This window comes from Camelus bactrianus, chromosome 4 (genome assembly GCF_048773025.1).
Source record: "Camelus bactrianus isolate YW-2024 breed Bactrian camel chromosome 4, ASM4877302v1, whole genome shotgun sequence".
Lineage (NCBI taxonomy): Eukaryota > Metazoa > Chordata > Mammalia > Artiodactyla > Camelidae > Camelus > Camelus bactrianus.
The window spans coordinates 55,395,206-55,415,848 of NC_133542.1; the positions used below are offsets into that span (position 1 = coordinate 55,395,206).

At 44.6% G+C, this 20,643-nt stretch overlaps 1 long non-coding RNA gene across 1 annotated transcript in view; it reads right to left on the reverse strand.

Moving 5' to 3' along the window:
* Nucleotides 1-3,264: 3,264 nt before the first annotated feature.
* The window catches only part of LOC141577372 (uncharacterized), a 337,252-nt gene continuing 319,873 nt past the window's right edge, over nucleotides 3,265-20,643 (reverse strand). Inside the window, exon 4 of the long non-coding RNA XR_012506251.1 lies at nucleotides 3,265-3,356. This is a non-coding gene — a long non-coding RNA (uncharacterized LOC141577372). The remainder of the gene's footprint in view (nucleotides 3,357-20,643) is intronic.

A 20,643-nucleotide genomic window follows, 5' to 3' on the forward strand; every position in this document is an offset into this window, starting at 1 on the left:
CCTCTCCCCAGAAAGAGGGTCAGGATCCAAGTGTTAGATTTTAAGGTATCTACACAAAAATATGGCGGCAATCAAGACAGACTCCACAAGCCCAAGCCGAGACACAGACGGCACACATGGACACAACCACCTCACCCCGGAAAGCCTGCAGGTGCTCCTGCTGGGGGTGGTAGCGGTCAAACACACACCGAAAATGACCCGAGTGCCCTCAGGGAGACACCCTTACCTCACTACCAAGTCTGATCTGGGGTGCATTAGCAGCAAGGGAAGTTCTCCCATAAAATAAGGGCAGGGATCAGTCATCCTGGCTGATGGGTGGCCTAGCGGACAAGTGTGTGGCACTGCTCATCAACACTTGCTTTCATTAACAATTGAATCATCCTTCAATTTGGCTACAGTGCTAAAAACAAAGACAGCACACATTTGAATTCATTTAGTTTAGCACTTGATTTTTTTTTTTTAAGAACATGAAACCAAAGATTTCAGGAGAAGGAGAAGAAAAGAAACATTACATACTCTTGCTGTTCCATGCTCTTAATATATTTAAAAGCTAATTTTCAAAGTAACACTTATGGTGGAGAAATGATTATTCCCATCTTAGAAAAGGAAGACATGGAGGCTCAGAGAGATTAAACAGTTAGTCAAGGACTGGAACCCAGGACAGTCTGACCCCCATACCTGGACTCTTGCTGTAATCTGCTCTCTCTACTGATGAGAATGAAGGAAGATAATTACATTATTTATTTATTCATTTTTCCTTCAGATATTTATTTGAAATAAACAAGCCTCTTAAAATTGGAAATAGTTAGCTACCATAGTAACCGTTCATTGAACATTTTGGATGCTCAAGCAAGAAACTCCAAAACTTCGGGGATGACATGTTCTTTCTCTATCTGAAATGGTTTTTTTTTTTTTTTTTCTCATTTTCTTCTCTTACGCACACATTTCCTTAAGAAACACTGAAAACGTTCTCTCTGTTCCCTGCTAGGCAGTAATTCTCTTTTCTTGAAGGTCCCTCTTTCATGAAGTCATGGCAGTCAGAGCGCATTATATAAGAATCTCACACAGCGTGTAAACAAGAGAATTCCAAGTACCAGCACTTCGGGCAACAGCAGAGAATCACAGAATTCTCAAGGTGAGAGACACCTAACAGATCATTTGTAGTTAACACCATAGAATTTGAATACAGATAAAACCAGAACATCTTGGAGTCCCTTAAGACTATTAACAATGTAATTCGCTTTTAAAAATCAAATAAATCATTGAAGTAAATCATTCAGTATTTCATCAAATTAATAATTTATTTTCATTAAATAAATCAACCCTGGGCCTGACACAGGCTCCAAGAATTGCAGAATGGTAGGTAGGTGTCATTCATTGCCTTCCTTCCACTAGAACCCAAATGAGACATGTCTCATTTGAAACAGCCAACATGTCTGCCACTGGTCATAAGCCACACTGCTTACCACCTTCACTGATACACAGTGACATTCAGAAAGGAGACCTGGCTGAGGAGGGTCTGGGCTCTGAAGGTCAAATTCATGAGTCTGATCTTCCCTTGATCCAATTAGCCTCACCATATTATTCTTTGCTAGATTTCAAAAGAGAGGCTAGAATGAAAAAAAGGGCACTGTTGCACACAAATCCATTCATCCACAGGAATAAACATTCATTCTGAGCTCAGGGGTCAATGACCAGGATATCAGCCCTCAGCACAGGCCTCATGATCTGAGACAGAGATATGGACCACGGGGCCAGTCTTACAGGCTTGAGACTCCCAAAGTAAAACTTAGTAATCTTTTGCTTCTTCGATGTTAGGAACAATTGGAGATGCTTTTGGTTTGATCAGGTTGGAAGGATAAAAGTTTGTTTCTTTAAGCTCTTTGAATGATTAAATAATTGCCCAGAAACCTCTTCTTTTTCACTTGAGACTTTCCCTTCGTTACTAAATGAACAATGACAATGACAATTACCTGTGGTGCTTTGCTGGTTCCTTCCTAATGTCATAAGCAATGCTAATCTCTGTTCTTATTTAGAGTCACTTCCAGTCCTAGACAATGTTAAAAAAAAAAAAAAACCCAACACTATGAGCTTTCATTTACTTTTTCTCTATTTCAACTCATAGCGAGTTGGAATATGAGGAGAACATGTTCTGGCTCCTTCTGGCTCAAGTTTAAAAGCCTGACTAATAGAATTCCATCCTAGGAACAGACCTCCTTGGGAGGTTCCTGGAGAGGTTTGGCAACAAGGTTACACTGGGTCACATCGTCCGGACCTTTCTGATACCCGATTTCCAGGGAGTGGGATCTTGGCTTGGCCTGTCATCGCAGCCTTTAATGTACAGTGTGAAAAGAGCAGTGGGAAGTTATTCAAGTGACAATGTTTCTAGACTCAGGTCTGCTGCAGTCACTAGCTCGGTGACCCTGGATAATTCACGTCCACTTCCTGGGCCTCCGTTTGCTTCCCTAAAGTCAGGGAGCTGTGCCTGACGGAAAACTCTCACAGACATAACATCACAGGTGTAACAATACGGCAAACATTTAATTGAGCACCTACTACGTTCGGGACCCTGGACTAACTGCCACCAATAAAAAGATAAATCATAAATGGTCTTATCTCCTGAGTTCTCCGGATCTAGAGGGGGGGGAGCGCAGATACAGGGAGTGTTGACACAATGTGGATGCTGTACTAGAAATTTATATAATCCATTATTCTATGGAATGCTTCCCTTCTAATCAATGGCATGGACTAAATGGCTTTTGAATCAGTGGAGTAAAAGTACAGGGTGTTCAGGATGGGAGTTCAAGTCAAAGCTCATGGAGAGATTGATTTACTAGGGGAGACTCATTCAGTTCTCAGTGTTGCTGTTTTTCTCTTCATGCAACAGTCTCCTGCGTAAAGGCAATGACAAACTGTGGAGACAGAGCTCCACAAACAAGCCTGTTATTAATCATTATCATAATGATCTGAACCAACCTGCTGAGCCTTTTGATGTTTGCTCAACTCCAGGGATTAAGATGCAAATCTGGGTGTGATCTCTATCATCCCTGCATTAGGAACTGTGGTCCATTAATCTCAGGCTACAAATGACCAGAGGTAACCTCAAATGGACACACAGCATTTGGACTTCCACCCCGGTGGGGGGCTCTATGTACCACTCCTGCCCTCTGCCCTGGCTCCCACAAAAGCCTGGGGAGGGCTTTCTAGGTGGAATCCAGCCAGAATGGTGTACTTTTCCTCTATTTCAGAGTCATCAAAAATATTTACCTTGTGCTTCCCTTCAAGTTGAATCCCCAGTGGCCATGGGAACTTGCCAAATATGACACTTTCCAAGAAGAATATCTTCATAACAAAATCTGTAAAAGATGAAAGAAAAGAGGGGAGGTACACAAACATCAAAACTCCAGGCATGAACCCAAGATCTAAACACACGGCAAAAAGATGTCAGGAATTGCTTTCGTCTTTTTGGAAAAGAGACCTGGGTTTGAATCTCAGTCCTGCTCCTGCTTCGCGTATGCCCCAACGGTGGGGCAGTTGGGACCACAGGATTTAAGAACAGGTAAATATCCAGGTTCGGTTAAGAGCTCTATGACCTGGCTCACATAACGTCTCTGCGCTGCCTCTGTGAAAGAAGAATATGAATATATTCATCCCCTATAGGGTGGTTGTGAGACGACAGCATTTCTGTAACCATTAAGTATAAACGGAAAGGAAGGTATCTCACAGGTGGGAGCTGTCTGTGAGCTCAGAGCGAACATAAAGGGAGCAAATGCATCACATTTATAAGCCTGTCACCTCTGCCCATCCTTCTGGCTCCCAGGAGGGTACAGTAGGGTTTCCCCCATCCCAGCCTCTACCACCCAGCTTCACTTGCCCTGGGGATGTGACTGTGCTGATGGGCTAGTCTGGGGGAGAATGCCAAGCCTCATTTTGGGCTCCTCGGGGTGGGTGAAGATGTGAAGTAGCCAGATAGTGAACGCTCCAGGGGTCTTTCCCAGCGTAGATTAGATTCCTCGTCTTTTGCTCGTCTAGATCAAAGTATCTGTATATCTCTACTGCTTCGCCGTTAAAAACTTCCCTGACCGCCCTGGCTTTCCTTTGGACCAAACATCAGTCAGTGGTCAGAGGGTATCAGTGATTTTGCAAAGACTCCTGGAATTGTCACCCTTGTACCTCCCCCTGCCCCCCCCTCCCCAGTGATGTTTTCTCATGTCAGGACTTTGTTTTTAAGGCAAGCTACAGACAGTTCAGAAACACACCACCAGGACAAAACAACCCTAAAACGGCAAATAGAGTAGCAGCCAACATGGTTTGATGAGAATATGATAGGAAAACATAAAGGCTACACAAAGTAAAACTTGAAGGCATGTTCCACCTCGTTCATGTATAAGGAAGAGTTCTGTGACGTGTCGAGTGTCTGTGCAGACAGCTGTCGGGGCGGTTGCTGTATCATTGTGATGTAGGTCTATTTAGTCTCGTATTTCAATAGTCTGAATGAATATGCTGCTTGGGAAAACCTTGAAATTCTAATGGACAACCTGATCGTAAGTTGTCTAAGAATTAATTGAAAAAGATAACTTAGTTTAGATAAGCAAAAGGCATACCCCCAAGAAATTCTCTGTCTGCATCTATGCCACTGTTTTCCCAGGCCGAGCAAAATGCCTGACACAAAGTGGGTACTCCGCGAATTAAGAATTTATCTCATTCTGTCAGTTTATTTAGGGTAATTTCTAAGGATCCTTCACATTACTTTTATTCCTCTTCTCCCACTAAGCACACTTAAACATCCTTTTTTTTGGTGATTATTTCTGACAGAGCAACACCATAGCTCACTTTTGAGAGAACACGGACTATGCAAACTACGTTACACTTGGTGGTTCCTTTAAGACAACCAAGGATGTATTCTGGCAGGCCTGTTCCTTTAAAGGATGTCTCCCTTTAAAGCTCCCAGTATACACAGAGTGCGTGTGTGAACATATGCTCAGGTCCCCATGTTTTATGGAAACGACACTGAATCATTTTGCAACAAAAGAAAGGCTGTGGATGCTTTTTGGAGGTGTGGCAGAGTGGCAGGATCTGGGCAAACCAGTCCAATGGGTGCACCCCTGAGCAGCCAATGGCCTAATGTGGAAGAAACCAGAATGAACTGTGATTACGGAAGGTCCGAGGCATTCCTCCCCGTGATCCTGGGATGCTGTGTTCTTCACGACACATGTAAGGAGGTTCCTAGCCAATGAATGACACGTTGCTCACCAGACTGAGAGCTACTCACACCTCCCCACTTAGATTCTCCTGGCCAACGAGCCCTTTACGGAGCTTCCAGCCCAATAGTTTTGGGTCTTCTTTCCAAGGAGCCCTAGGGTTTCCAAAAGCTGGCTTTGTGTCAGCTGCAAGGGGAGAGAAGGAAACTTCTCAAGTTCTTGAAGTCCCTGCTTCACCTACGACAGTTCTGATTTTGTTCACTTTCCTATCTTGGGATGCTTCTCATGATTTATTTTAAGAAAAGAGTACTTCTGCTTTAAAAAATGCTTGAAAACAATTTCATTTTCTTTTTAACATAGACAAACTTGGTCCAAGAGATGAAAAGTGAAACTGATCCATTCAAGGTTGCTGAAGATTTCCATGTTGCCAAATCTAATTCTCTTCCTCGTTGACCTCTTGGCAGCATTTGACTCAGTTTACCACTCCCTCCATTTTGAAACACTTTCTCTCTGGCTTCCATGACAACACACTATTTTAGAGTTTGTCCTTTGATACTGGCTGCTTCCTCTGGGTCTAATTTGCGGGCCCCCAGTACTCCAATTCCAAACGCTGTTCTTTCCAGGGCTCCGCTGTGGGCCTGTATCTCTTCTTCAACTACTTGGTGCCCCCGGGTGATCCCACCTCGTCCCATAGCTTTAAATGCGGTCTGAATGCCCCTACTCACATATCTGCAGCGGACCTCTCCCGCTAAACTCAAGCCTTGTGTATCCAACTTTCTGTCTGCTGCACTTGGATATCGACTGGGCATCCCAAACTTAACATTTTGAAGAAAAGTCTTGACTCTCTCACCTCCAGTCTATACCTTATCCATCTGGCCTACCCAGTAACTGCAGCCTTCCATGTCACCTTGTATATGGACTAGAGTAGGATTCCTGGCTGTGGACTGTGTTGCCAACAGAATTGCCTCAAACACTCTGGGCAAAAACTTAGCAACCATCCTAGATTCTTCTCTCTCTCTTGTCCCTACATTCAGCTGATCGGTATCAGGACTCCGGTTCATCAAATTCTTCTCCACAGACACCGTCTGAACTTACACTATTTGTTTCTCAACTACATTAATGGAATAGCCTCTTAACCAGCCTCATTGCCTGTTCTCCTGCCTCTGCTTCCCTCATAATCCATTCTCTCTACAACAACAGAATTTTCTAAAAGTGTAAATCAAATCACATTACTCTCCTGTTCAAAACCTGCCAGTTACCACCCCGGCTGCACTTAGCATACAGTCCACATTCTCTCCTCCAGCCTGCAGGGCCCCTGCCTTCCTCAGTGACCTCAGCTGGTGCAACTCTTACCCTCACTTCCCAAGTTCCAGGCACACAGGCTTTCTTCTGACACCTGGAGCAGTCCAAGCTCAGTCTGACGTTGGACGTTTATAGTAGCTGTCACTCCTGCCTGGAACGTTCTTCCCTTAAGTCTCAAGTTCAAGTCTAAATGTTATTGTTGACTTTCAGAGAAGACTTCCTTGACTTACTGTTCAAGTGTAGCCTCCCCAAACGCCTTCTAACATGTTTTCTTGTTTCATTTCAATCCTAGCACTTACAACTCTCCGGTTCTGCTCTATCCTTTCTCTCCTGTTTATTGTGGAATGGACTTACTCCCTCCAGTCAAGGTCCATGAGAATCGGAACCTGGCCTGTCTTGTGCAGTAATTTCGCCCCAGCCCCTGGAACAGTGCCAGGCACGTGATTGATATTCAACAAGAATGTATGAAGTAAATGAATGAAGGTGACTTGTCCAAGGACACACAGCCCTAGTAGAACCAGAATTCTGATCAGGCCTCCAGACTCCCACTTTAGGGAAGGACTCATGACATCAAGCTTCAGTCGTCTCTGCTCAGGATAGTGTTTTATGGATTCATGTAATGTTTTCCTTTCCATGGAGCAAAAGAAAGAAAGAAAGTTCCTTGAGTTGTAATCTCTGGAGTCATGAGGATATTTTACTGCCTAGAAAATAATCAACGTATTCAATAAACATTTATTGAAGGGCTATTACCTAGAACTGTTTGGCACTAAAATTATAAGCATGAATAAGACACAGTCCCCACCCTCTTTTCTGGGGAGGGAGAAAGACACCTAAATAGATGATGACAATATTACAATTTTAGTGGACATAATAATATTGGCTAATACTTACTGAGCACTTATTATGCACAGGGCACTCTTCTGAGGGTTTCAAGGGCTTAACGCAGTAACCTGTCATAGCAGTCCGATGCAGCATTTACTATTATTATTCCCTTTGTTTTGCAGCTGAGGAAATTGAGGCATAGGTTAGGTAAATGGCCCCAGGTCAGAGAACGAGCATGTGTAGAGGCTGTTACTCTACAATGGGGCGCGTCCTGTTGGTCACTATGCTATCCCACCTCTCTCGGAGAGCTGTGTGGGAAGCGACATAGAATATGGGGAATGAGTCCCCCCATCCTGGTGGCCAGGGAGATTCAGTGAAGGCTTTACTGTGGAAATAACATTTGAGCTTGGAGCTTGAAAGACGAGAGGGGCTTGCCCCCAGGGAGGCGTTGTGGGAGCATGTAAGGCAAAGAGAACAGCTTGTGCAAAGCCACTGAGTTGTGAAAGGGCCCTTTGTCTCGGAAACTTTGCGAAGTTCAGTGCGACCGGCACATTGTGAGTAGCAGGGAAGGGATGGGATGTAAAACTGGAGAGAGGTGCAGGGGCCAGGATGCTGGGTTTCTTCTACTGAAGGTTATGGAGAATGAGTTTCCCACCCAATGGGAGCAAGTGGAGACTTCTAAGCCAGCAATTTATACACTCTAAGCTCACTCTACAAATGCCACAGCCTTCATGCAGAGGGTGGACAGGAGAAGGGGAAAAAGCAGTAGAGAGACTATCTAGGAAGTTCTTGCCGTGGACCGGACAGGAGATGCAGAGGGACTGCAGGGCCTCGTGGCCCCCATCTCCTGCAGGGGAGCAAGGTGTGCCAGATGCTGCACGTGGAGGCAGAGGAAGAGCAGCTGCCCAGGGTAAGCTAAGCGTGTTTGCCTAAGGCGTGTCCGGGCCATTTCTCCAGCGACCAGGGAGGTCAGCAAAGTCTCGCTGGCCCTCGGCTCAGCTGCCCCACCCTCTGACTCCCGCCAGCTGTTGCAAGGGCTCAGGGACAGAGCCTTTTCAGCACTGCTGTGGCCTCGGGCCTTGTTAGGAAAAGACCTGTCTTCTTGGTAATGCCTGTGCCTCGGCCCAGTGCATAAGTGATGTCAACGCATTTTTCTCCTGCGTGTCTGTCACTGCTCTTTCACAACAGGGTTTAAACACATGCTGAGGTCATACGAGGATGGGTTAACGTGTTTGGTGCATTAGTGTCATTTTGTCATTCCTGTAATTGGTCAGAGGGGATGAGTTCTTCTGGTATTTAGACAGGAAAGCACGAGATTTCCATTCTCTCTCTTGTCAGCTGATGCACGGAAATGATCAGACAAGAAAATCAGTTTCAACCGACGGGTCCTTCCATCACCTTCCCTCACCTCTCCTCACCTGAGCATTTCCCAGAAGCGTACCAACATCCCAACTGCTCTCACGGTAAAAACATCTCAGATACTATCTGGGACTTTAAGGGATGAATAGCAGAAGGTGATTTGCTCCCAGTATCCCCCGCTGATTTTAAAGAAGTTATATTTTTTATCCCGTAAGCACCTGGAAGACTAGATATGAGCTTTACTTCAACTCCTGATCCCAACGCCTAAAAATATAGAAGTTGCTATTCAAACAGTGATCACCACAAAATCTCTGTCATTGATTTGGTTGTTTGTGTGTTTCAGTACATTGTGATTTTATCTACATAACACATGCTTGTAAATACCCGCAGTTGTTTTTAGACTTGGAGAGCTTTTACCAGCCTGGGGACTCCGCTGACCTTACCACATTAGAACAGGATGTGAGCTGCGATGTTGGAGGATTCCAGTACACTGAAAGACTGTCGCAGCAGATACACGTGTAAGGATTGTGGTTAGAATCGTTTAGGGCAGAACTTTTTAAAAGTGTGTTTGACACCCAAGTTATAGGAGTCCTTTTAAGGAGAAAAAAAATTCCACTCTATACTGACTTTGAGATGTGGTAGGGATCCTTTTGCCTTGGAGATTAATAATACAACAAAGAAACTGTGTTTTGTCCAAGTTTGTTTAAACATAGCATTTGCTTCTGCTTATAGTGACCACAGAACCATGGGTGTGTGTGTGTGTGTGTGTGTGTGTGTGTGTGTAAAACGATGCAAGAAATTTGTAACGAATGATTTTCTGATGTTTGACTAAGAAATGTGAGGTACAAGACCACAACCAGTATTCTGTCCTATGTATGGATTTTCCACTCAGGTTCTATTAACATTAGCTCTTTTCTTACAGATCTTTCCAAGCTTGGGGTGGTTGGTTTTAGGCCCATTTTCATGACCTTTTGCAATCTCGGATCTCCCATACTGGGTACCATGTATGTGGGGAGAATGCTCTAGGTCTTCTCCTATCTCTTGTTCACTTCCCACTCGCTAGTTAACCGGAGTCCACCGTCAGCAGGTCTCCCTAACACTGCTCTCTCAGCCATAACTAAGAAACTCAAATGCCAAAGATTTTTCTCACGTGCTTTTACCCTTTCTGAGCCAGTTGACAATTGTTTCAAAATAACTTCGCTGCGGGAATGCCGACTTGGGCAAGCTTTCAGGATGTTAAACCACGAAGGTGCTGTATTCCCAGTATCTCAGCCACCCCTCCTCTGCCTCTGTACCTCCCGCTTGCTTTCTTCTTCATCCAAATCATAAATGAGCTACTGCCTCATTGACTACGCCCTTTACCTGTTTCGTCTCATTTGACCTTCACGGTGTAGACTGGGAGGAGTAGCCCCATTTTGCTGTCGTGAAACTGAGATTCAGGGAGTTCAAGATACCTGGCTAAGGGCACAGAGTTAGTAAGAGGCCAGATAAGAAACTGCGTTTGGATTTGTCAAACTCCCAGTTCTGTATCGATTTATGTACTCCTGTATCTCAAACTTGGGTAAGGGGAACCCTGGATGAGGGCATAGGTAACAGGCGTGGAGAATTTCCAAGACTCTCCACACTACTTCAACGTGCTGGGGAGAAAGTAAATATTTTAAAATATTTTCACGTAAAACGAACTAGTTCATAATATGGGCCAGAATACATATTTTCAAAAGAATTTTTAAGATGGAACTGGAGCTGCAGTGAAATGTTGTGCTTTTTGAGGTAGCTTTGAGCCAAGCTCCCAGACTCCCAAGGATGTCAGTTTGTTCTCATATACCATTACAGTTACACCATGGGAAAGAAACTTGGCTTATACCTGGCTACTCCCCATTGCAAAAAACATTATGTAAGGTTCGAAGCTCAGTTCTTGTCTAATATTTTTCTACACTTTTTTGCAGTGGCTTCATCCATTCACATAGTCCTACCCGTGGCTTCCAATCTCTCTTTTGATATATGCCATTGATCTGTTTATTCATTCATTCATGAGAACTTGACTGCCCATCTGTCAGTAACCCACAGGGCATCTCTAGCTTCATGTGCGTCTAGAAACATGTAACAAAACATTCAAAAATAAAATTCCTTATGCACCCCTCCTAACATGTTCCTTCTCAGTGAATTTTACTGCTGTTTTTCCGATCCTTCATACTTGAAACGTGAAAATTCCCTTGGATCCCATGTTTGCCTTCATCCTGACCTTTATAGAGCTGGAAACATCAACTGTTCAGTTGTCACCCTCCTTTTCCTTTGTGGCTGTCTTGGGTCAGTCCCTTATTGGTCCTTGCTAGATCGGTGGTTCTCAGATGGGCAATTTTGCCTCCCAGGGAACAGTTGACAACGTTGTCGCAACTGGCACCTAGTGGTAGAGGCCAGTGGTGCTGCTAAACACCCTACCATGTACGGGACAGGCCCCCTCAACACCGTGTCCCCAAAGTCAAAAGTGTTGTGGCTGAAAAACCCTGGCCTGGTCCATGGGAAATCTTGTTCACTGGGTTCATCCTCTCTGCTTCTGCTTCACCCTCTATCCAGTGGCCAGATTAAGGTTTCTAAAGCATGTATCTTCTGAGGTCATCCCACTGTTGGAACCTTCAATGGTTCCTAGCAAATCTCTCATCCTGTCATTTAAGATTCTCCAAAATAGTTCTAGTCTTAGTTCCCACTCCCTCCCTTCACATCACACCATCACACCACACGTCTTACGTCAGGCTTCCTGGCAGGTGGCGTCCTCTACCCTTGATGGCTTTATTTTTCTCCTCCTTGCTCTCAGCCCTCCTATCACTGTCTATCCAAATCCTGCCCCTCCTTCCAGCCTGACCTCAAAGGCTACTTGCTTTCTAAAGCCTTTCCCGATTCCCCCAAATGGTATTAACTCTTCCCAGCTCTTCTCTCTGTGGGATGCTGCCATCAACAAGCTGTATTCCCCTGAGGACAGCAACTGTAGCCGGCTGCTTACAACCAGATCCACGCAACGCTGAGTCTCACTTGTCATGTTTCAGGGAGAATTAGGAGGGATGTGAAAGGAAGTGGGCATTCACACAGAGAGGGGCAGAGAGGGATGTGCGGGAGCACAGGTGGTCTGATCACAGTGCTGAGAACCAGTGGCTCAGTTTCATCCACTTCTTGAACCCCGTCTTCCATTGTGGGATCACTGCCACTGCCTCAAGTCACTCTCCCTCCCTCCCCCCTTTCTTTCTTCCCTCCTACCTTCTCTCACTTCCTTTCTTTCCTTTAGAACATTCATTCTCAAAGAGAGGAGCAGTGAAAAACGATTAATTTACAGAAAAAAAAAGACGAAGAAGGAGCAGTGAGACTACTATCAAAGGAAAAAAAATTAATTCTTAGGATATGAAAACAAATCTCAGCTATTACAATGGTCTGTGGCCTTCCAAAGCTCAACCTTACCCAAGGAAATCTTATTCACTTCTCTTGTTAGGCTTAATGCACTTTTTAATTAATGTTTTTTCTCTGTGGGGGAGGTAGCAATCTTTTTTTTTTTTTAAGTTGAGAAACTGTTTTAGAATAAGGTAAAGGTTATATGTATATACATATTTACATATTTTTAAAACCTACAGAAAAAAATTTTAAAGGGCTCTAGTCTTTTGTTTGTAAATAATTAGAGGAAATATGAAGCTCTGAAACTTTGGCTGTGATTCACCTCATATGTTACTTTCTCCATTTTGTCAATGAGGAAAATGTATTCATTCATCAAAATCTCAGTGGAGTGCCTACTAATTCACAGGATTTTCAAGGTTTAAGAGCACTAATTCGAGTAAAGCGCTCAGGAGCAAGACTGGCACACGCGAGGCACGCAGTAATGCAGCGGTTAGCATCACCGTCATAGGTACTATGAATATAGCGTTCACTGCATCCCAGGCTCTGTGCTGAGGTGCCGGGGAGTAACATGGCGGTCAGGAAGACAGACATCGTCTCCACCCTAATGTGGCTCACACTCTAGTGGGGAGACAGAAAATCACCCTAGGATGTGTAATTGCAAACTGTGGTGAGTGCAGGGAGCAGTAAGAGCATATAACAGGAGGAACTGATTTAGTGGTGGGAGGAGAGGGCAGGAGGAGTGAGGAAGGATCCCGAGGGCAATGATAATGAACTGAGATCTGAAGAATGAGTTGAGTTAAGTGGGTGAATTAAGATCCGCAAAGTGCTCCCCTGGGAAGGATGAAAGTATACGAAGCAGAAGGGAGATGGAGTGGTTGAAAGGCAGAAACACCAGCGTGTCTGGAGCCTAGAAAACAAGATGAAAAGTGGCTCAGGATGAGTCTGCAGAGGTAGACTGGGCACGGTAGACCACAATAGATTAGTTTTATCCTAAGATAAATTGGAAGCTGTTGAAGGATTTTAAGTCAAGGAGTGATGTGCTATGACTCAGGCTGTGGGGGAGAAGATGGATTGAGAGAGGATGAATGGCAAAAATGGAAGGGGGGTGATCAGTTAAGAGTTCTTGCAATAGTTCAGGTCTAAAGCGATAGTGGTGAAGATGGAAGCAGGCATTTGAAAATATTTAGAAGGCAGAACCAGTAAGAATGGATTCTATGTGGAGAGAGAATGAGAGGGAGGTGTCAAAGACGGCCCCTGGGAGTCTGGCTTGGGGAACTTCATGGATGATGGTAACATGTCCGAGGGCAACTAGTAAGTAAACAGCAGAGCCAGGCCTACGATCCAAGTTTAGGCCAACGTCCTGTAACATCACAGCTAGTTCCCAGTGGCTGGGGTTGATTTATTTCTGCTTCGGTGCTTTGTTGAAACATTGTACACTTGGATACGGACCTCACAAAAAAGTTCCTCCAAAGTTGGAAGGGTCTAACAAACTTGGACTTGGATTTAGTGAATTAAAATTCCTGTACCATGGGCAGGCCACTCAGTATTGCTGAGCTGGCATCTCATTCTGTTCAGATAGTTAAAATAGCCACTTCAAAAGGTCGTTTTGGTGTTGGGGGTAGCAAAGATGTAGCCGGTCCACAGTGGACCAAGTTCATCTGGGCTTGGAGTCCTGGGCACCACATTCCATCCTGCTTCTCAAGTCACAGTCATGTCTTTTTCTTTATAGGTTGTTTCCGTGACATGTGGGCCAAGAGGGACTTTGGGCTGGGTCTTTTTGCTCTGGTGTCCCAGGTGAAGTCAGCTGCAATTTCCTACATGTTAGAGGCTCAGGAAATGGGTGGAGACAAAACTTGCCCCCCCCACCCCGAGTCTGTCCCTCCCTATCAGCAGGTGGGCCACTAGAGTATTCTCTATGTTTGAGGTCTGGAAAATGGTAAGTTAGGAGCCTAAGGCAGATGATCTCAAAGTTGATGGTGCATAAAGGTCACCTGTGATGGCTTTTAAAATACAGATTCCTGGGTTCCACCACCCTGGATATTCTAGTTCAGAAAGCCAGCATGACAGCCGAGGAATCTGCATTTGCATAAGCTCCCAAGGGTGGATCTAAGGCTGGTCATGTAAGTGCTTCACTGAAACACTAGCCTGGGAGGTTGTCAGTTTGGCTGAGATTCTTTGAGGGAAGAAACACTGTCTGGGTCACTAACCCAGGGCCCAATAGGGTGCTAAATAAACATTTGGGTTAAACTGAATAAACACTGAATTTTGTCAGATTGAATTACTGTGTTGTGGCCCTATTTGCCTTCCCACCCATTCCAAGTCAACTGTGGATGAATCGGCTATGATTTTAGGCACCCTGGATTTTAGAGAGAGGGGTGAGGTTCAGGAAAATGTGTGTGCGCGTATATGTGTGTGATATGAGGAGTTGTAGAAATCCCAAAGTTACTACCAAGCACGTTAGAAGGATTTGGGATGCTCATTCTTAAGGCCCTGCTGCTGATGGAACTCCATTCCATTTACTCAAGATTGGTATGAAGATATGTAATTAAAAGTAAGCTCATGGATAAATTTGGGAGTGTGAGATTTACAAATGTTAGCCACTATATATAAAAATAGATTTTAAAAAAGGTTTCTTTTGTGTAGTACAGGGAACCTATGTTCAATACCTTGTAATAAACTTTAATGGAAAAAATATGACAATGAATATATGTATGTATATGCATGACTGGGACATTGTGCTGTACACCAGAGGTTGACACATTGTGATTGACTGCACTTCAATTAAAAAAAAAAAAAGTAAATTCAGCCAGCAGCCCCAGGCTGAACAAAGCACATGGCTCACCCCTGAGGCATGCCCCCTCCTCCCTGGGGCCAGGTGGCCAAATTCCAGGGGTCCCCTGTGCCCTGAAGGCAGCTGCCTGAGGGCTGTCCAGCTGGCTTCTCTTGACCACATAGGGTTTCACTCCCTTCACTGTGCCGTCTCATCCGCAGCGGCTCATCCACACGTTTCCTCCCCTCCCTCCTGCCAGTACTGAAATCTTGCATTGATACTGAGAGTCAGATGCGCCAGGGGCTGGAGCAGAACATCCCTCCAAGCACGGCCCCCGAGCGGCTTTCCTGTATAACTCACAAATCATACACTTGGTAGACACAGGATTTCAAAATACCATGAACAAGAGGATGTACTTACAGGAAACTCAAGGCGATGACTAAGAAGACCTTGGAAAGGACAAGGAAAAGAACGGCTAAGGGGGCTGGTATTTTCCTTCATGCTAACCAAGCTACCCTCTAAGGGTGACCTCATCACCTACCTCTTTATTCCCATAATCATTCTTCCACTTCCTTCTCCCAGACTGGTTCCTACTTTCTGAAGGAAGCTGATTCTGCCTGTGACCTTTGATTGAGCATGGAGTCAATGCTGGCTTATAGAAGGCCACCAGACGTAGGAGGAAACTGGGAGCGGACAGAACCAGCTTTGAATCCTGGATCCCTCACATGAGTGACTATGGATGAAGTCTTCCTCCCTAATAAGCACCTGTGATGTGCTCTATGCCTTCCAGGTGCGGAATGAACATCTGGGCAAGGAGAAGAGTTTAGAACTGACTCTGTGTCTCCGAGGGGTTGGAGGCCTGTCTTTTTATTAAGAGGAGACCCTGGGAGCAGGGTGTAGAGGTGCTGCCTTAAAGGAGTTGTTTGCTAAGTTTTGTTTTAGTACCAGAATTTCTGCTCTCCTTTTTAAAAATCTGAGTTTTAAATAAAAATGTGTTTCTTTTTCTCAGTTGTATTCTATAACTTTACAACATACCCCCCGTTGTACCTGTGAAAGCTCTTTCTAGAGACCTCTGTTGGGTGGGCAACTCACATGTTCGTGGAAAGCCACTGAATGCAGTTTACAGAGCAAGTCAGTGAGTCCTGGCCTGGACTGAAGGGACCCCAGTGGTAACAGTCTTTCCTAATATGATGTTTCCCCTTGCATTCTGAGAGAAACTTGGTTCCCCAAACTGAAAGTCACTCAGCAGAAATCTCCTGGTGTTTTCACTTGTGGTCAGTATCTGGATGAATATAAAGCCGTTCGGAGAGGCCATTAGAGAGAAGCAAGGACAAGTTCATTGGCACTGGCAGCTCTTCTTGGAAGCACAGTTCACTCCCCGCCGTCCCCGCCAAACTTCCTTGTCTGAATCCAGCCCTCGCTCAGAACACGCCCTCCCCTCTGTAATGTGCTTGAGAACATGAGTGCTTTGGGAAGGGAACGACCGGTCTCCCAAAGGTCCAGAGGTTCTGTTTGCCAGAGAGGTTGGACTGAAGAACATTCTGGGCTCCACCCAACCCTATATGAGTAAGAAATGCATTTTCATGCAGGACAAAGGGAAGGCATCTTATCAGACAGGATTTTACTGGCTAGGAGTGAACCAATGATTTAATTCGGACAGTGTGAACTGAGGAAAGAAACTACTAGTCTGTCAGCTGGTGAACCCCATTTCTAACATTCCAGAGCCCGCTATACCATCCAAACATCCAGATTCCTATGGGCCCTCAAGCTTGGCCTAGAACGTGACTCATTTATTGAGAACTACCATTACCTTCTGCTATGTGAGGCACACACACAAAAATGAGAAAACATATTAATACCTTAGACTGGTATCAACGTCCAGGACATAGCGACTGTTTAAAAGAGCTATTATTGTTTTTGTTGTTGTTTATTATTGCTATTATTTTTAGTTGCCTTTGTTCCTGGACAGATTTTCTGCCTCATACCAGTAGTGTTTGACATTGTTCATTATTGCCTTCTTAAACCTCGCTAATCCATAACTTCAGTGTTTTTATAAATAGATATATATCTCTATCTATCTATTATCTATCTATTTATCTATCGATCGATCTATCTATCTATCGATTGATCTATCTATCTGTCCATCTAATCTCCCATGTATTATTCCAGTCTTTTCTCTGGTTTCACTATAACCTAGTCTGGATTATAGCAGAAACTTCTTTAATCTCTCTTCTTCAAGTCAGTGAGCCCCTTGAGGGCAGGGGCCAAGGACAATAGGCTTTCGTGTGCTCAGAGTCGGAGAGAGGTTCCATAACTACTTGCTGAGTGCGTATGTGACCAATGAATGGCTAAGTGAATGAATGAGCTAGCATGCTAGTCTTTCCATCACTAGCCTTTCTGTTTCTGGCTAGTCATGCCCACTGCAAGTAGCTATCTCCCGAAAATTCCATCTTTATCCTGTTACTCCCTTACTCAAAAATAGAAGTGGCTCTCCCTTACCCTTCAAGCCAGCTTTCAAGCCATCTCCATCCTGTTATCTCACTCTGTGCAATGCCCTGTCCAATGCCACCTCCTACTCTTGTGAGCATAAATCCTAGTCTGGAGGTTGGACTCCTCTCAGGTGCTGAATTTCTGTATATTCATTCTTTCCAGATCCTTGCTTACGACTTTCTCACCTTTCTCTCTGAATATCCAAATCTGACCCATCATCCAATGCCCGCATCCCAGACCTTAGCAACAATACAGACGCCCCTTCTCAGAACTTTCCACACCCACGCTGCCTCTGCTTGGCTCCTTGTCAAATGCTGCCCTGTATTACTCTCTGACAGTCAGTTTACAAGGCCTTGAGGTTAAGAGCCATGCCTTATGTTTCTCTGGATGTGGACCATCATTAGAGAGTCTTGTCAAAGTGAACTAAATGCAACATGAATTTTACAAAAGCAAATTCTCTGAAATGTAAAGCTAAGTTTGGCCTTTCTTGTTTCCATCTAATCACCAAATTTACTACTTTAAATATAGAGTGGATCCAAATCAGTTCTTTGGGTCTCCAGTATATCTTGCATAACATGTAGGTCCTAATAATGGTGACAGCCATGGTAGCAGTTAATATATTTGAGTACTTACTATTCTGTGTGCAAGGCCCTGCACCAAGTATTTTAATATTTTAATTTAATCATCAAAATCCTATGAAGTAAGTTCTATTACCCTACTTTACAGATGAGGAGACAAATCAAGACTTCAGACATCATCAAGCCCCGACTTGTTTTCATGCCCAAGATCCTGGAGATACAGGGATGAGTCAGGCACTGTCTCTACCCTAAAGAGTTCAGAGATCAGGAGGAAGCAGGAAAATGAATAATTACAATTCAGTTTAATAAGTGTAATATCAGAATTAGTATTTGCCTTCCTCTATCAAATTTAAGTGGCGACCAACCCTCTCCAATGTCCAAACAATGCCTTAAAGATTTTAATATCAGCATGTAACTTCTACAGCCTTCCTCCTAACAATCTATAATCCCAGTTTAGTGGTGAGAAAACTCTAATAGAAGCAAATTCTAATGGAAGGATGTTCTAGAATATACCTGACCAGCACTCCTCTACATTATCAAGGTCATCAAAACAAGGGAAGTCCGTGGGACTGTCACAGCCAAGAGGAGCTAAGGAGAAGATGACAAAATGTGACATGGATATGGTGTCCTGGGTGGGGTCCTGGGATAGAGAAAGGCTAGCACATAAAACCTAAGGAGATTTGAATGAAAGGTGGACTTTGGCTAATAATTACGTGCCAGTGTTAGTTAATTAACTGTAACAAATACACCATACTAATAAAAGATGTTAACAGTGGAAACCGACTGTGGGGTCTGTGCGAGCTCTTTGTGCTATGGTCCCAATTTTTCTGTCAATCTAAAACTGTTCTAAAATATAAAGGCTACTAAAAAAAAAAAGGTATAGTTTACCCTTAAAATAAGGGTTGTGAGTGATGGTCAGGATAATGAGGCTAGGAAGGCAAGGAGGCAAAGGAGTCCGTTTGTGGTGAGAAGTAAACAGGGGAAGATGGCGGGCTTGGTTTTGGAGAGACTGCCTGGGAGAGTCTGGTGGGAAGCCCCGATGTCCAAGAGGCAGCGGAAGAGTTAATCTGAAGTCTAGAGGAGTGGAAGAGGAAGATCTGGGTTGAAGACACACACTGGGGAGCGTGCACAGAGGTGGTAGTTGAAGCACTGGATATTCTAAACACCATTCTGGAGATGAGCAGCCAGCGACTCTGTTATTACCGTGTGATGGATGAGCCGGCGGAGGCTGGGGAGAGCCAGTGTGATTATAACTACCCAGCAGCTGGGGCGTTCATCCCCGGGGGGAGCCCAGTCAGCCTTGTGGGCAGCCCAGATGCTGTGTTTTCCTTATTCTAGAAGGCATTTCCCGAGATAAACGCTGGATACGATCATTCCGCTGGTGAGTGAGTTGATCTAGCCTCAACCGCACAGACAGGGATCCCACAACAGAATGCATCCATGTTATTTGATACATTGGCTTTTCTTTAAAACAGAAACATTTAAATTCTTTCTTCCTTTTTAGGTTCAGAGTAATTATGTTAGATGAAACTATTTTGATAACCATCTTTCTTGAGGACACAGCACCTCAGGAGTTTTAAAACCTAAGTTAATTAGATATCTGATGTTAACAAAAGCTTCCATTAAAAAAAAAATCCTCAGGAGCTGCACCCCCCAGACTCCCGCTGTAGCAGAGGAATCAATGCTAAGTACAGTTTTCATCATCCGGCTGGCACTCTGTATAGTTAATCATAGATGTCTGCGGCCTCTGGGATGGAGAAGGCACACCCCAACTCTTACCCCCAGCATGAAAGACCCGTCACCATGATAAGATCCATGTTTTTCATGTGACAGTCCCAGTGAGCTGGGTCTTACATACACTAAGATATTAACTTCGTTGCGTATTCAAGCAATGTCTAGTTTGTAGGAAAAGGCCATTTCTCGGGAATACAAGGGGCGACCCTAGTCTTAGTTAATTTTAAGGTAAGGATCCCAGAGAGCCTGAAAAGCTGAGTAGAATTATCTGAAAGTGGGGCAAAATGACCAGGCTCCTAGAAATGTTCTTAGCAATAAATTCTCAAAAATGTAAAGTCTCCTGACTATGAGCAAATGAAGTTTAGAAAAGACAGCTATAGCCTGTGTAAATCCTCCCACCCCACCCCGAACACGCAGGCATGAACAAGCGGACGCACACACACGCAAGCATGCACACGCCTTTGACTTCCAAGCTGAGCAAGGCAAGAGCCGTTTCATCAGCTTTCTTTAGTTCAGAGAAAGAAAAAGTTGGTAGCGGGAAAGGCTGCAGCTTTGGCTCCTGGCAAAAGGCAAAGAGTGGGATCAGGGGCCACGGGCAGCCTGTGTCTGAGCACCTGCTCCGTCTCTCCCAGGCTCTGTAATCCCAAGCATGTTGCCTGGCTCCTCTGAGTCTCAGGTTCCTTCTGTGAGAAATGGGGATAAAGATGCTCATCTCCATTTAGTTAATACACACCGAATGTCTTCCAAGTGTCAGGTACTGTGCTGGGATATGGTGGTGAGCGAGAAAAACACAATTGCCCCACTCGGAGACAGGCGCTCTTCAGGAAGGCTGCCGTGAGTATCCAGGGATTCAGGGTTCTGAGCCTGCTTGTGACTCGGTGCCTGGTCGCTGAGTACACAACGTGACTGTGCTTCTCTCCCACCTCAAGATGAGCAGTGGAACTTGAGTTAAAGGACAGTTGAACTAAAGGACATTTAGCAGCATCAAGCCTAGGACCAAAAGGTATTC